This window comes from Bos indicus, chromosome 8 (assembly GCF_029378745.1).
Source record: "Bos indicus isolate NIAB-ARS_2022 breed Sahiwal x Tharparkar chromosome 8, NIAB-ARS_B.indTharparkar_mat_pri_1.0, whole genome shotgun sequence".
NCBI lineage: Eukaryota > Metazoa > Chordata > Mammalia > Artiodactyla > Bovidae > Bos > Bos indicus.
Window position 1 is genome coordinate 28,216,977 of NC_091767.1, and position 16,173 is coordinate 28,233,149.

At 44.8% G+C, this 16,173-nt stretch overlaps 1 protein-coding gene across 1 annotated transcript in view; it reads right to left on the bottom strand.

Moving 5' to 3' along the window:
- Positions 1-10,726: 10,726 nt before the first annotated feature.
- The window catches only part of LOC139184453 (uncharacterized), a 59,698-nt gene continuing 54,251 nt past the window's right edge, over positions 10,727-16,173 (bottom strand). Inside the window, exon 6 of the mRNA XM_070794314.1 lies at positions 10,727-10,841. The gene's annotated coding sequence lies outside the window, so the exon portion shown is untranslated. The remainder of the gene's footprint in view (positions 10,842-16,173) is intronic.

Consider the following 16,173-nt stretch of genomic DNA (forward strand, 5'->3'; position numbering starts at 1 on the left):
TGGTTCTTCAAGGAGGGTGAGGAGTCAAGGGAGGGGGCAAGGTTTCCGGAGACGGCATGCTAGGTTCTGAGTCTAATTCAGATACACCGTACTCTGTCTGCTCAGATGGAAAACTTACGACGTGCAGCTGCGTTTCAACAAGCCAGGGATGAAGCCATCCCGGGCCCCCGCATATTTTCCTTGGCCTCAGCACAGGCTGTTGACATCACTGCAGGCTTGGCCATTCATCCACTGCCATTTGGAGCTTGCGGCTGCATGAGGCTGTGTTCCAGGGTCTGGGGAGGGTCTAACTGCAAACTGGGTGGTAGTAGGGATGGAGGTGGTCCCGCTGAGTTTGTGAAAACAAACAGAAAGGCACTGAATCTTGCCTTTCCTCCACTGGAATGATGAGTGAAACTAACCCCAGCCCTCTCTTCCCAGCACACACAGGCCCAGGCCAAGGCCAGCCCAGAGACCCAGAAGCCTTGGTTCTGCCTGTGCTATTTTGGGGAGTGATGACGAATGTTCACCACAGGTAAGAAAAGCAAGTGTTCCAGTAGCAAATTCTATCACATCCTTCTAGACGTCACTGAGGCCTCTCTGGGCCCATCTGCATTCTCCTGCAAATCCTGGGGAGCAGGAAAACCCTGTTAATGGTTCCCAGAGGTCTCAGAAAAGAAAATGGCAAGAGTAGGAAATGTGAGCATTAGGAGACAGGGAATGTGCCTAGGTGCACGCACTGCAGGGCCCATAATTGTCTTTAGAGGACAGCTATTCTACATGGGGGATGCTGTAAAGGACAGCCTTTTGCTGAGCTTCCCAACTGCTGAAAAGCTCTCAGTTCTGCTGGCCTGGAGACCGCTGGGGTAGCAGTCAAGACAGGAAGACTGTGAGGCAGGTTCGAGAGCTCAGGCAGAGAGCCCGTGACTTTTGCGAGTGTTGTTTCCAGGGTTCAGAAGGTGAGATGTCATGGGCACCATGGGCACAGCTCTGGGTTTTGTCACTGAGATAAAGTATGGCTTAGTGATAGGCCTGCAGCCTCCAGAGGCTGTGAACAGAATGTGACTCCTGGTAGAGGCCATACTTTGTTCTCTTTGCTCCTCAGGACCTGCTTTTCTGCACAGACTCACAAATAGGATCACTTCTTTCTCAAACATCATTTGACACAAAGTGTTTGAGGAGGGCGCTCAGCCCTCAGGATGCCCATCTAACTCAGAGCTGAAGGGGACCAGGGATGCTCCTGGAAATGTTTAACAAACAGTTGGGGAATGGTCCTCTGTTGTAGCATCTGCTGATTTCTGAGATGTAAATACTCCCATCGAGGTCAACTTCAAGCTGCCAACTTTGGGGAGATGATTCATTGGCCTCCTGTATTTCTGCACATTTTGTGAGCAAAAGTACTGACAGTTTTTGTTTTGGATTATCTTATTAAAGATGTTGGTATTCTCTCTCTCTCTCTCTTTCTGTTGCAATGCTGGAAACACAGGACTTCATGTCCCTAGAACAGGAGAGGTAGGCAATAGAGAGAATCCTGACTTCTGAATCCATTCTTATAGAGGAGCCACCCAGGAGAGCCATCTGTCAAAACCATCCATGTTAAGACTCTGCATGAATGAGAAATAAACCTTTCTCGTAGTAGGACACCCATATTTAAGGTTGTTGGTTATGGTTCCCAGTACTACTTATTCTAAAACAAGTCATCACTATTATTACCTCCATCTATTGATGAGAAAACAGGATTGGAGTAATAGACTAGGTCTCACTACTTGTAAACAGTACAGCCAGGACACAAACCTAGGCCTCTCTGCCTCCAGAGATTTTTTTTTTTTTCTGCTTTGCTGTCTCTTCTCGGCAAAGGCCCATGTGTGGCAAAGGTTCGGAGGCCCACAGACTTGCCCAGAGTGGGAACACAGGTCTCCATGGCAGAAAAAGCCAGTTTTCTTTGGTAATCAGTCCTGCCTCCAGGGGAGTCTGGAAGGAAGGCTGACCATCTGCAGCTTCCAGGAAGATTGATTCCTCATGTCCAAGCCTCTGCTGTTCAGGGCAAAGCAAGGACCCCCTGAAGAGCTCCTAAGTTGATGAGCATGGTGCGTTCAGGACAGCTGGTAGAGGGCTACTCCCACCCCAAAGACCACTGGAAGACCCCTGCACCATGAGATCGCAAACACTGCAACAATTCACTGGGAACTCATTACATGAAATTGCTGGACACCCTCAGTCAGCGTGGATGGGGGCCCCCTGGGGCATCACAGCCAGGATGACTGGGACCCTGGGAAGCAGCTACCTGGTTTACCTTCCAGAGAGGCCCTGGTTAGGCACAGTTTCAGCACTTATTGAGCACCTGGTGTGTACAACTACAATGACTACTTCTGAGACTCTGCTTCAGAGACTGACAAAGGATTCGTTGTTCCAATTCCTAGAGGTGTTTAAGAGTAAAATCTGACAACGGTACTAAAATAAGGCCACATATGGTTTGATATTTAATGAATCATCTCTGATGAAAAGGATCTAAATACATAAATTCAAAACTGTCATGGAAAATACTTGACATGGAGACGCTGCTGGGTGATAGGAAGGAGTCAGAAGGGGTGAAGAGCCTCATGTGTCTCACCTACTTCTATGTCCCAGCGCCTACACAGAGTCAACACTCAGAAAATACCCAGGCAATGTTTGACTTAACAAACAAGAGTTTTTTTGAGCTGACTTGGTAGTTCTTTCATCTTTTCTGGGCCCTCAAGAGATACGGGAGGCTCATCTAGGTGATAACTCAGGATGGCCTGGGGGCGTTTCTGCCACAGTCTTTCCTAGGATTTTTGAGGAACGCATGAGCTGCTGAGTATGGGTCTAAGTAGCTGTTTACACTCTGAAACTCTGCCCTGTGGTTCTACCATCACTGCTTCCAGGTTCTTGGTCTCTGACGCAAACTGAAGGACACAGCCCGAGGTGTGGATGAATGAGTGTAAAATGACTAGCTGCAAGGCTGAGGGCCTGTCTGCTGAGCTCTGGAAAATGCAAACTTCACAGACTATTTCTTTCTCTGGGTCTTGCCCAGCTCCTCCCAAGCCTTGGCATTCAACAGTCCGAGAGTAGTAATAGTAACTAATAATAGAAATCATTTCCAATCAAAACACAAGGCCTGGTCTTACTAAAGAGTCATAGGGATTAAAATATTCTCTGCATGAAAGAAACTGTTTCACAATTCGACCTTTGGCCAACACAGCTACTAGATCCGGGGCCGGTTCCCTGGACTGGCCACTGCATACGTGCAGAGGAAAATTCCAGTCTGCGTATAACTCACGGGCCCTGGCTCCTAAGGCGACTGGTCATCTTACTCATACTGCCCTTCCCTCCTCCACACGCCAACACTTTTGTTCCCAAAACTGGCACGTGAGCTTGTTTCTCCACTACTCAAAAGCCTGGGGTGGCACCCTATTGTTTCGGTAATAAAATCCAACTCCTTTGGCATCAGATGCCCAAAATGTATACCAGTCTTACATGCTACTGTGAGTGAAAAGTGAAAGTGTTAGTTGCTCAGTCGTGTTCGACTCTTTTGCAACCCCATGGACTGTAGCCCGCCAGGCTCCTCTGTCCATGGGATTCTCCAGGCAAGAATACTGGAGTGGGTTGCCATTTCCTTCTCCAGGGGATCATCCCAACCCAGGGATCAAATCCAGGTCTCCTGCATTGCAGACAGATTCTTTACCATCTGAGCAATCAGGGAAGCCCAGCTGTTTACTAGTCTTAGAATACTACTTATCATTCTATATTAAGTACTAATACTACTGTATTCTACCCCTATCCCTCCATCTAGAACCCCACGCTTTAATCAAAATTATCATTCATTTTGCCTGAACACTTTTTTTTTTTGCTTAGTTAACATTAAAGTAAAATTTATATACAATGAAATGCATAGATCTTCAGGGTACCAAGTGGTGACTTTGGCTAAATGTACACAACCATGCCACCACTCAGTGTTTCCAAGCTTAACATTTCCATGTATCAGAACGTTCCCTCATGTCCCCTTCTAGCCAATTCTCTCTCCCAGAGGCAACTACTATCCTAATTTCTGTCACCACAAATTAGTCTGTCTGCTTTGAACTTTACACAGAGGAATCACACAGTGTGTACTCTTTTGTGTCCTGCTCCTTCTGCCCAACATTACTTTTTCAATATTTACACATGTTGTTGAGTATACTGGTAATTCATTCTTTACCTACTAATTATTGTCAAAGAGTATTTCACATATGAATATGCAATATATAATGTTTTTATCCAATCACCTGTGGGCAGATACTTGGACTGTTTGCAGTATTTGGCTATTACAAATAAAGTTGCTATAAATACTCTAGCACAAGTCTTTTTGTGGACATATGTTTTCATTTCTCCTAGGTAAAGCCCTAGGAGTAGAACTGCTGGAAGATAGGACTGGTGCATTTTTAAGCTGGTAGGAAAATATCGCACTGTTTTCCAAAATATCTAATATTTTAAACTCAATAACATTTTTCTTTCTCATTCACGTACTGTCCAGGGTAATTCCAGGGCGTCAGGGAATTACGGGGAGGTTGTTCCCCAGTCATTTAGAAGCCCTGCCGCTTGACCCAGAGGTAAACATTATCCTTTTGACTGACACCTCACTGTTCAAAACTAGTGAAACCTCACCAGGAGATCTGTGAAATGGAGACCCTGGACAGCTGCTTACCTGTCACTAGCCTGTACCACAGGAAGGGAACACAAGTCTACGGTGTACAGTTAGCTATCTCACCATCCCAGGGATCATAGTCTTAACTTCCTTTCCAGTCTGACTGTGGACTGTCCCATAATTGGTGGAATAACTCCTTCCTTCCTCTACACATTGCTATTGTACTTGCCGTCCCTCTACTATGGCCCTTATTAAGACCTGCCATTCGTGATTTGGTTCCGTGTTTTGCCCATTAGATGGCATTCTCTTGGAGGGCTCTGGGGTCTGGCCATGTTGGAACCCAGTGTTTGGCTCACAGTTGGGTCTCCATGAGTTTGCTGAACTCACAGCGGTAGAGACATAGGGTGCCCACCAGCTCCCCCTCTTGGACACACCACTTGTCTGCGCTCCCCAGTCCAGCCCGCATTGACCACGTGACATCTCACCACCACAACGTTAGCCAGAGCTCACGTGAGCCAGAGGCAGCTTCCTGGCAGGCTGCAGGCTACTGCAGTGAGTCACCTGTCAGCTGGACGAGGAAGCTCCATTGGAGCACCCAAGACCCGACCAGCAGAGCCTATGTTCTGAATAGTTGGTAGAGTGGAGTCCCTGTGCTGACCTCACTGCTGAGATTGGGCACTGTTGGCTAAATAAGTCAACCTATCCTGACTAACTACTCACACTGGGTGAACACAGCCACTAACCTCAGAAGGGACAACCACTTACATTATCTTTCCATTGCCTTTCCTTACTCCTCACTAAATACTGACTGTGTGACATCGGCGCATGCTGGTATGTGATGCCAGTGTCCAGGCAGAGAGTTTTCTAGGTACACATGTCATTGTGATTTTGTAGCTAAACTTGATAATGATTTCATTGAGTCTTAAATACTATGCATTTCTTCTGTACCTCACTTGACTATAAGCTCTTAAAAGTAGGGTACAAATTCTTGCTCTGCATGCTGGGTATATAGTTACTCATTGGTTTAGTAAATACTTGCTGAGTGCCCACTCACTATGTCATTCATGCTTCCAGGCAATGGAGACAGAGCAGTGAATCAAACCAACCAAGTACCTGTTCTCAGTGAGAGAGACAGACAATAAACAAATAAATGTGAGTGCGGAAAAGGCAGGAACAGGAGTTATTGTTGTTCAGTCACTAAGTGGTGTCCGACTCTGCAGCCCCATGGACTGCAGCATGCCCCGCTTCCCTGTCCTCCACTATCTTTCAGAGTTTGCTTAAACTCATATCCATTGATTTGGTGATGCCATCCAACCAACTCATCCTCTGTCACCCCGTTCTCCTCCTGCCCTCAATCTCACTTTGTCATGTAAGCACTATGGTCTTCCCAGCTTCTAACATATTGGGTTGATAATTAATTAATGTCTGTCTCACCCATAGAACTGTGAGATCCATGAGCCTGGGGATGCCCATCTACCTCTGGGACCAAGCATAGTGCTGGCACAGGGCAAACAGTCCATAAATATTTATTGAATCAAAAAATGAATAATGATGATTATATCTACTATCTGCTGAAAGAAGTGAAAGTGGAAGTGAAAGTCGCTCAGTCATGTTCAACTCTTTGCAACCTCATGGACTCTACAGTCCATGGAATTCTCCAGGCCAGAATACTGGAGTGGGTAGCCGTTCCCTTCTCCAGGGGATCTTCCCAACCAGGGGTCAAACCCAGGTCTCCCGCACTGCAGGTGGATTCTTTACCAGCTGAGCCACCAGGGAAGTCCAACTATGCTGAGAGCCTGCTATTTTCCAATACCATGTGAAATGTTTGCATGCATTATCTCATTTAAGCTTTACATCATCCCTGCAAAGTAGTGATAATTACCTCTCTTTTACCCTGTAGGGAATTGGGGCTCAGAGAGGTTAAGTGACTAACCCACTGTCACATGGCTAACAGTCAGTGACAGACTTGACATCAGAATCCACACAATTTTCTCAGGACCTCACTGCCACACACAACAAAAAGGGCTTTTTTTTTTTTTTTTTTTTTTTTTTACATTCCACATATTCTTTCTCAACTGTGAGGAGCAACCACTATGGGTCACTGTTTTTGTGAGCCGGACAATTCATCCCCCTCTGCAATTTGCCCCAGCCAGCCTGGGCTGCCTTCCCCAGCAGACAGAAGACATGTGCTTGTGGTAATTACAGAGCATGCTGTCCTTTTCATTTATGTCTTCACAATCCAGCTTGACATTGTGTCATAAAAGTTTATGTACTGTGTTCTCTCCGCTCCTTACTAATATTCTCTGCCGCTCTCCCTGGCCATCCAGAATCAATACTAGCACTCCTCTCTCAATAAAGTAGGGAGCTATGAACAAGGCCCAAATGGGCACAGTGACTATTTGTGGCAATTAGACGTCACACTGAAAAATGGCCACGCTGAAGGCGAGTGGGCAAAATCTAAAGACCAGCAGCATCACTAATGTCCCTCACCAGCGACCCTGGAAATTGGACTGCTTAAGAAATACCCTCTGTCCTCTCCCCTCTTCCCTTTCTCACTCTCTCTGCCTCTCTCTTTCTCACCAGAGATAAGGAGAGAGAAGTACATTCAAATTAGGGACCCTAGCTATCGATTTTTACTTGCAGTTGGTGGATTGCAATCAATGTTAATTAACCAGATTCTTTCTCAGCAAAGGTTGGGACAGGAGAGTAACTGCACAATATTTTTGACTGCAACAACGGGTATTAATAGGCTTTGGGATGCCCAGAGAGCCAGAGGCAGAAGGAAGGCAGTACTGAGAGGCTGCAAGGAAGAGAAGGTATGCACAGGAAGAGGAGAGACTGGGATGGTTTTAAAGTGGTCCTATCCATGGGCCCTGGCAGCATTTTCTGGAAACTGGAGGAAGGAAGTTCAGCTATTTGCACATCATTCACCTTCCTTCTCTCCCAGGAAAAGTGAACTTCATCAGGAGCTATTTTTCACATTGACAGCTAGGGCAGTAGCAGTCAAGAACTATCCCATGAATCCCATGATGCTCATCACCCTAGAGCAGAGCTCATACCTGGACCATGTGGCTCAGTGGAAAGAACAAGGAATTTAGCAGCAAAAAGTGGGTTTGAGCCTTAGGAAGTGCTTCCTGGCTGTGGAACTACAGGCAAGTTATTCAGTACATAACATCTGACCTTCAATGAACTCACCTACAATGTAGGTGATTACAACTGACCTTAGGAGCACTGACACAAGATTCAAATACGATCCTACATGGAGGCACACTGTAAGTGACACACTACAGGAATGTCAGGGGCCACCACTGTTGTAAGTCACAAGTACAAAGCACTGGAGCCTCTGATCTTGACCAGCCAGCATACAAGATGGGACCCCAAGTTCCGTTCCAATCTGGACTCATCTCTAATGATGCAGGAAGTTGTCTTGGCAGTTACCCATGCCAATTTTTATTCAAACAATCACTTATCTTTAAATATAAGTATCACACTGAGAAGAGGACCCCCAAATGTGCCAATGCAAGTTTTTGATATCCCAAAGGAAAGAAAAGAAAGTTACAACAAAACATGATTAAACTGGCAAAAATAAAGCCAAAAGCTGTATCTGTTTTGAAAGACTGCACACATTACAACTTTTTAGTCAAGACAGAAAATAGAAACCCAAGAATCCTATGGGCACTATCTTCTGGAGAGACTCATTGGGGTCAGGTTCTTGGGGTTTCCATCACACCATTTCCACCTCTCTGTCTGAGAGAAGCTTTCAAAGCCTTCAGTCAAGAAAAGGACACAAATATTCTTCAGGTCTTTCAAGTCCCCTGGGAGTAAGGGAGAATACTGGGGAACACAGGTCATACTTCCATGTAGGGAAATGATCCTTAATTGTCCCAGGTGACCCCTTGGCCTCTGGGACAGGGAAGTCCCAATCGTGGTGACACACTCTAGCTCCTCCTTGTCAAGGTACCTGTAGGAATCTTCCTCCTAAGGAAGGTGAATGAAAGGAGAAGCTGGGAGAGAGAAGAGGAAAGAATGGAGAAAGAAGAGGGACAGGAACATCTGTTCAATAAACAGATGTATGAGTTCAAAGAACAGTATTGAGCATAGGCCATGCGGCAGCCCCCAAACCCCCATGCCCAGCTCACTCTAGAGAAGTCAAAGTGAAAGCCACTCAGTCGTGTCTGACTCTTTGCAACCCCATGGACTGTAGTCCATGGAATTCTCCAGGCTAGAACCCTGGAGTGGGTAGCCTTTCCCTTCTCCAGGGGATATTCCTGACCCAGTAATTGAACCAGGGTCTCCTGCACTGGAGGTGGATTTTTTACCAACTGAGATATCAGGGAAGCCCTCACTCTGGAGACCCAGAGGGAAATAGTATCTCTGCCCTCAGGGTTGGGTGGAAGGAGGCAAATTTGCAGATAATCATCACACAGGGCCTGGAGGAAGTGCATAGGAGTAGGGTGGGGAAAGCAGGAGTCTTTAAGGAAAGGACATTATCAGAGAGGAGAAGGACAAAAGAGCCGAAGGGAGAATGAACTGAGAAAACAGAAAGGGAGGGAAAATCAGGAGGTAGCAGGTAAAAAAAAATTATTACCTCACCCCAGGATTTATATACTAAGCTTATATGCAAATCTTGTCTCATTGATCTGTGATTTCAGTGAATAAAGCTTCCTTTTTCTAGAGCTATCGATTGTGAAGCAAGCTGAGAAGGCCAGGGCAGTCCTAGACAGACCTGGGGAGTGAGTTCACAGTGGGTGGGCTTTGCACTTAATTAGAGAAGAGCAATTGCTCACTGTGATGAAGGGTCATCCTTGAGGGAGGAAGTATCTTCAATCACACCTCCCTGCCCAATACAGAAAGCATTCTAGTTTCACAAGCAGGGCCTGCATCACCTTCCCGGAGCCCTACAGGAGGGGCCCCTCTGGGCCTGGTCTAAGCGTGGGGAGCCTCCTTTGCTCATATGTAGAAGCACGTCCTATCTCCCCCAGCTGTTTAGATTTATCCATTCTCAAGGCTTGGCCTCTCTTGGGTCTTCGTCAAATCCCACTGGTGTCTGGGGAAGGAGTCGGGAAGTCAGCCTAACTTAGGAGAAGAGAGACTTCAGTTTTGGACCCACTCCAGCAAGCACCTGGAAGATACCAGGGGCCAAGAGAGAGTTCAGCCTGAGGCCAGATCTGGAGGTCTTTCTCCTGTAGGAGCAGGAAAGCTGATGAAGTAGGTAACCCCAGAGGAAGAAGGTGTGGAAAGAGAGAAGTGGAGGGCTCAGGGCTGAGTTGGCATATTCAAGAGTTGGACGAGAAAGAGGGATCATAGAGTAGGGCAAGAGAGAAGCACGAACACAAGATCACGAAGGGACACAGGAGAGGAGAGAAATTCAGACACATCTGGGTAGGTGAGCTGAGCAAGAATCAGATGGTGACAAATGCAATCAGTGCTTAGCCTTGAAGCCCAGCAGGACCCTGTGGGGCTCCTGGGTACAGAAGCTGTTGTGTGTAACCCCATTTCTTATAGGGAACAGAGTCTAGCCTTCGTGACCTTTCCTGAGTTTCAAAGCACAGATTTGAACAGTTGCTAATCCAGGAAGGGAGGGGATGCAGAGTCAAGGGAGGAGTAGCCAAGAAACAGTAGTGCAGCCTTGGGGCAGGGTCCTCCTTCAGCAAGGTACACATAACAATGATACACATAACAATGTTTTTAAGTTCTTCATAGAATTAACTTTCTATAAATGGAAGATGTCAGCAGTCTTCATGCCAGAGAAGACCACCTGAGACTAGATTAAAGGAACCAGAGCAGCTCATCAAGAAGGTGACCTGAGACCAGATTAAAGGAGTGCAGGCCCTGTACACACCCTAATCTTATCAGCAACCCTACCCTTGAACTATTGCTATAAAACTCCTCAAAAAATCCTTCTGGGTAGGTACACACAGTTTTCAAGGGCAGGAGCCCACTGTGTCCTCCCTTTGCCTGGCAAAGTGATAAAGCAATTTTTTTTTTCTATTCTTTTCTATTTCACCCCAAACTCTGTCTCCAAGATTCAATTCAGCATCAGTGCACAGAGGCCGAGTTTCTGGCATCATCCAGACTCACAGGTTTGTGAACCACCTCTTCATTAGGTGTCATAGCAGCAGGACCCATGAATGACACAGAGAGCAAAGCTTACCTGCCCTTTTGATGCTTGCAGTCTTGTGGGGAAGATAGAGGACCTGTGGCAGGGGGTGCTTCTCAAACTCTGTGGGAAAGAACCAAATGTTACTGTTTTACTGACTATCACTGTGGACAGATACCACATCATGTCAATGTCAAGCTCTTATAAAAGTTCATAAATTCGTACATTTCCTCACTTGTCTGCTCAACAGACTGACAAGGATGGCCTACCACATCTTGAGTAGTTTAGATGACAGAGACGCAGATTGTTTACCAAACAGCTCCTCTCTCCTGTACCTTCCCAAGAGCATCCGGTGTTTTTCAGGATACTGACAAACTATATTTACCAACCTAGAATAGGCAAGTAGATGATTTTTGATAGCGCTTCTAGGAAAGTTTCATTAAGGGGGCTGACTCATCTGGTAGATATTTCCTTTGTTTCCGGCCCTGTTCATGGATGTGATGGCTTGCATTCCAACAGCCGTCTTGGAACCATGAGGCAACAATAAGGACACTGGAGCACAAAGCTTTAAGGATCTGGTCCCTGTTGACTTAAGCTACCACATTGACTCTCGAGAGCATATTTCTACATTTTTTGTTACATGAAAGAAAAGTTTTTACCTGGTTGAAGCCACTGAAATCCAGTATATTTTTCATATACTTTGGTAAGTTAACAGGCACTTACCTTGCAGGATGGTAAATACTATCATCACAATGATTAGAAAAGTTCAGAGAAAGTATCTCTAACATAGCTTGGAGGGAGAGTTGGGGAAAACTATATGAAAGAGACAAGGACAGAACAAAAGCCTGAAGGAGGAGGGGGAGTTAACTAGGGGAAAAGGTTCATGGGAAGAAAAGTTTTCCAAGAGAAAAGAAAAATACATCCAGTTTATGCAGAGAGCAGGAGGTGAGAGGGAGTGGGGCCATTTGAAGAACTCAAACTAGTTCATGGTGGCTGGAATAAAGAGTAAAAAGTGGGAGTGGGAAGGGAAGAAATAATGGGGGCTGCCAAGGGATGGGAGGTAATTTCCACATGAAGGAAGCAGATCCCTGACCTTCTAGAAGTCTCCATCCCAATCAAAGGCAGAGTTGTTCAGATGACAGTGTTTGCCGCTAGTAATCAGGGGGCAGACACTGGCTCTGGTCTTATCTCTGAGGAGGGAAGTCGCATTCTGCTTAGACAAGTCACTCACCTCTTGGGTTTCCCATTTCCAAGTCTGCAAAACAAGGCTCATGCTACTGCCCCGTCAACCTCACAAGGGATCTGTGAACCAGAGGTTGTGCTTTCTTACCAATAAGGAACTAAAGGCTTCCTGTTCAGCCCTCTCATTTTACTGATCAGGATCATGAGGCCCAGAGAAGTCTTCCCACCTGGATGAGGAGAGCTGAGCCTGGAATTCCCCTCTCCTAACTCTCAGGCTGTTATTCTTTCCCTGCAAAGAGCTGAGTGTTTTGCACTTGAAGTAGAAGGTTACTGTTCCTGCCAAGGGAACACAGCAGAGAGAGATGATAGAGTTTCTTATTTCAAGAAACCTAGTACTTGAAGGTGCTTTGAATAACACATACTTTTGAAACTAACTAAATATTTGGAATGTGTCTTCCCATCCTTCCTTTCTGCTCTAAAAGCAAAAACAAATCTCTGTAATTTGATGGGGAGTGGGGTGGATAGGGGGTGTTGAAATAGATAAAAGGGAAAATTTAACTCAGTAACCACAGATGTGAAAGCGCCCCAAAGTATTTAGACCAGATTCACATCTTTGGAGGTGACTTTTAAGTTAAACTCTTAAGTTTCCACTGAATCACTGGGAAAACATAGCCAACCCCCTTCGGTGACTTCACAGTTGCTCCCTGAAAAGGTCACTGTAATTCACCCTCTTTGTTCCATAAACGAACAACTCCTAGAGCCCTGCTGGGATGACCATTATTTGGGGGACTAGAGAGAAAGTTCATAACCCAATGAAATGATATTACAGGAATAACTGTTACTTATGAAAAGTTTGCCTGTTATTTCACTTAGTGCTCATACTAACCATGAGGGATGGAAATTGTTGTCCCCCAAATTTTAGATAAGGAAACAGGGCTTCTTGACTTCCATCACATCCAGCCCTGCTGAATCATCCTTCATGATGTCTCTTTTGTGTGCCATGGCTTTCCCTGTGCTTACCGGAAACTGATGTCTCCTCCTCTCTGGTGGTTCCCATCTACCTGACACCCTCCATTCCCACATCTAATATTTCTTCTTAGGCATCATGGCATCATTCATTGCAAACTCAAAATGTCTAAACTGTAGGAACTTCATGTTCTTTTGCAAACTCCCCCTTCATCTTAACTTTTTATTGTGAGTCAATTGCCCAAGATGGAAACCACAAAATCTACACTTCACCCAAAGACGTCTATTCACAGACCCCAGACTACATCTTGTGGTTTCCATCCTTGCCCATGACACACCATCCTCCAAGCTCTATTAAAGGTCCACTTCTCTGAAATCTTACCTGATCTTCCTAAGAAGTTGGTTTCACAAGTGCAATAAATAAATAAATAAATGAACAAGGATATTTACTACAACACTGTTTCTAATGGAGTAAAAAATATCTCAGGGAAAGCAACAAGGACATTTTGTATACCACAGAGGAATACAGTTATTATTCATGATAACTTTAAATACAGTATAATCTATGAATATACTGAATCACTAGGTTGTACACCTAAAACAGGGAAGTCTGGCATGCTGCAGTTCACAGGGTCACAAAGAGTCAGACACAACTGAATGACTGAACAACAACTTAAATCAACTATACTTCAATTTAAAACACTCAGAGAACTGGGTCCCCTGTCAATATGAGGCAGTGTGATACACGCATACAATGGAATAGTACACAGCCAGTGAGAAATAAAGCAAAGATAATTAGATGCACTGACAGAGGTTAAAGAACCATATATATAATATGATCCCACTGCATAAAAATACACGTTTCTATACACATGTATTATACTATATACATAAAAATTCTGAAAGTCTCAACAAAACTCTTAACAGTATCTATCTCTGGGATGCTGCTGCTGCTAAGTCACTTTAGTTGTGTCCGACTCTGTGTGACCCCATAGACGGCAGCCCACCAGGCTTCCCCGTCCCTGGATTCTCCAGGCAAGAACACTGGAGTGGGTTGCCATTTCCTTCTCCAATTCATGAAAGCGAAAAGTGAAAGTGAAGTCGCTCAGTCGTGTCCAACTCTTAGCGACCCCATGGACTGCAGCCTACCAGGCTCCTCCATCCATGGGATTTTCCAGGCAAGAGTACTGGAGTGGGGTGCCATTGCCTTCTCCGATGAGACGTGGAGAATTAGACATTTCAGTCTCTATACTAAATCTATTTCTCAGTGAATTACTTTTGTGATACAATTTTTCCATTTTCGAAATGCTTATAGTATACCTGTAAGCAATCAAAAAAGGGGAAAAAAAACCGCTTTTTTCCGAAAAAAAAGGGTTTGAGTATGTCTGTAGGGTTTGAATATGTCTGACGTATGTTTTATCCCCTAGGGCACATAACACACTGTCTCACATGTCAAGTTTCCTTAAGTTGAGATATGTCCATCAGTTGTAAAGCAGATTTGGAAAACTCACCAGTGGCCACAGGACTGGAAAAGGTTAGTTTTCATTCCAATCCCAAAGAAAGGCAATGCCAAAGAATGCTCAAACTACTGCACAGTTGCACTCATCTCACACACTAGTAAAGTAATGCTCAAAATTCTCCAAGCCAGGCTTCAACAGTATGTGAACTGTGAACTTCCAGATATTCAAGCTGGATTTGAAAAGGCAGAGGAACCAGAGATCAAACTGCCAACATCCACTGAATCATCAAAAAAGCAAGAGTTCCAGAAAAATATCTGCTGTATTGACTATGCCAAAGCCTTTGACTGTGTGGATCACAACAAACTGTGGAAAATTCTGAAAGAGATGGGAATACCAGACCACCTGACCTGCCTCTTGAGAAATCTGTATGCAGATCAGAAAGCAACAGTTAGAACTAGACATGGAACAACAAACTGGTTTCAAATAGGGAAAGGAGTACATCAAGGCTGTATATTGTCACCCTGCTTATTTAACTTACATGCAGAGTACATCATGAGAAACGCGGGGCTGGATGAAGCACAAGCTGGAATCAAGATTGAGAGGAGAAATATCAATAACCTCAGATATGGAGATGACACCACACTTACGGCAGAAAGCAAAGAACTGAAGAGGCTCTTGATGAAAGTGAAAGAGAAGTGTGAAAAAGTTGGCTTAAAACTCAACATTCAGAAAACTAAGATCATGGCATCCAGTCCCATCACTTTATGGCAAATAGATGGGGAAACAGTGGAAACAGTGAGAGACTTTATTTTGGGGGGCTCCAAAATCCCTGTAGATGGTGATTGCAGCCATGAAATTAAAAGATGCTTGCTCCTTGGAAAAAAAGTTATGACCAACCCAGACAGCATATTAAAAAGCAGAGACATTACTTTGCCAACAAAGGTCCATCTAGTCAAAGCCAGTAGTTATGTATGGATGTGAGACTTGGACTATAAAGAAAGCTGAGCACCAAAGAATTGATGCTTTTGAACTGTGGTGTGGGAGAAGACTCTTGAGAGTCCCTTGGACTGCACAGAGATCCAACCAGTCCATCCTAAAGGAAATCAGTCCTGAATATTCATTGGAAGGACTGATGCTGAAGCTGAAACTCCAATCATAATCATTTGGCCACCTGATGCAAAGAACTGATTCATTTGAAAAGACCCTGATGGTAGGAAAGATTGAAGGCAGGAGGAAAAGGGGACGACAGAGGATGAGATAGCTGGATGGCATCACCGACTCAATGGACATGAGTTTGAATAAACTCTGGGAGTTGGTGATTGACAGGGAGGCCTGGAGTGCTGCAGTCCATGGGGCCGCAAAGAGTCAGACACAACTGAGCAACTGAACTGAACTGTACAGTACTTGACACAGGAGATTAAATTAAAAGCCCTGCTCTCTGGCATCCCCTTGATTATACTATGGATGTTCCTGACACCTAAGCACATGTAATTTCTTACCACCTTGACATACCTGGCTGCAAACTAAATAACCCAAAGAACGCATGACCATTCTTCAAAAGGAAAACTTGTTAATCAGATTTGGAGAGCAAAACCACTCAGATATGTAAAATAAGGAGGGAAAAATGAGGACAAATTTGCCGATTCTTAATTCCTGCTTTCTCTTGGTTTCAGGGTTTTTAAAATATTTTCTCTAAGAGATACTGTTATTATAACCAGAGTCAAAATCCATCACCAAGAGAGGGAAAGCAATGTTCAAAGAGGCACTGAAAAATAAGAATGTATAGGTCCCTATGTTTACCTCTCCCTGACTTGTTATTTGTTGGGAGCTTGTTTAAACAATTTAAA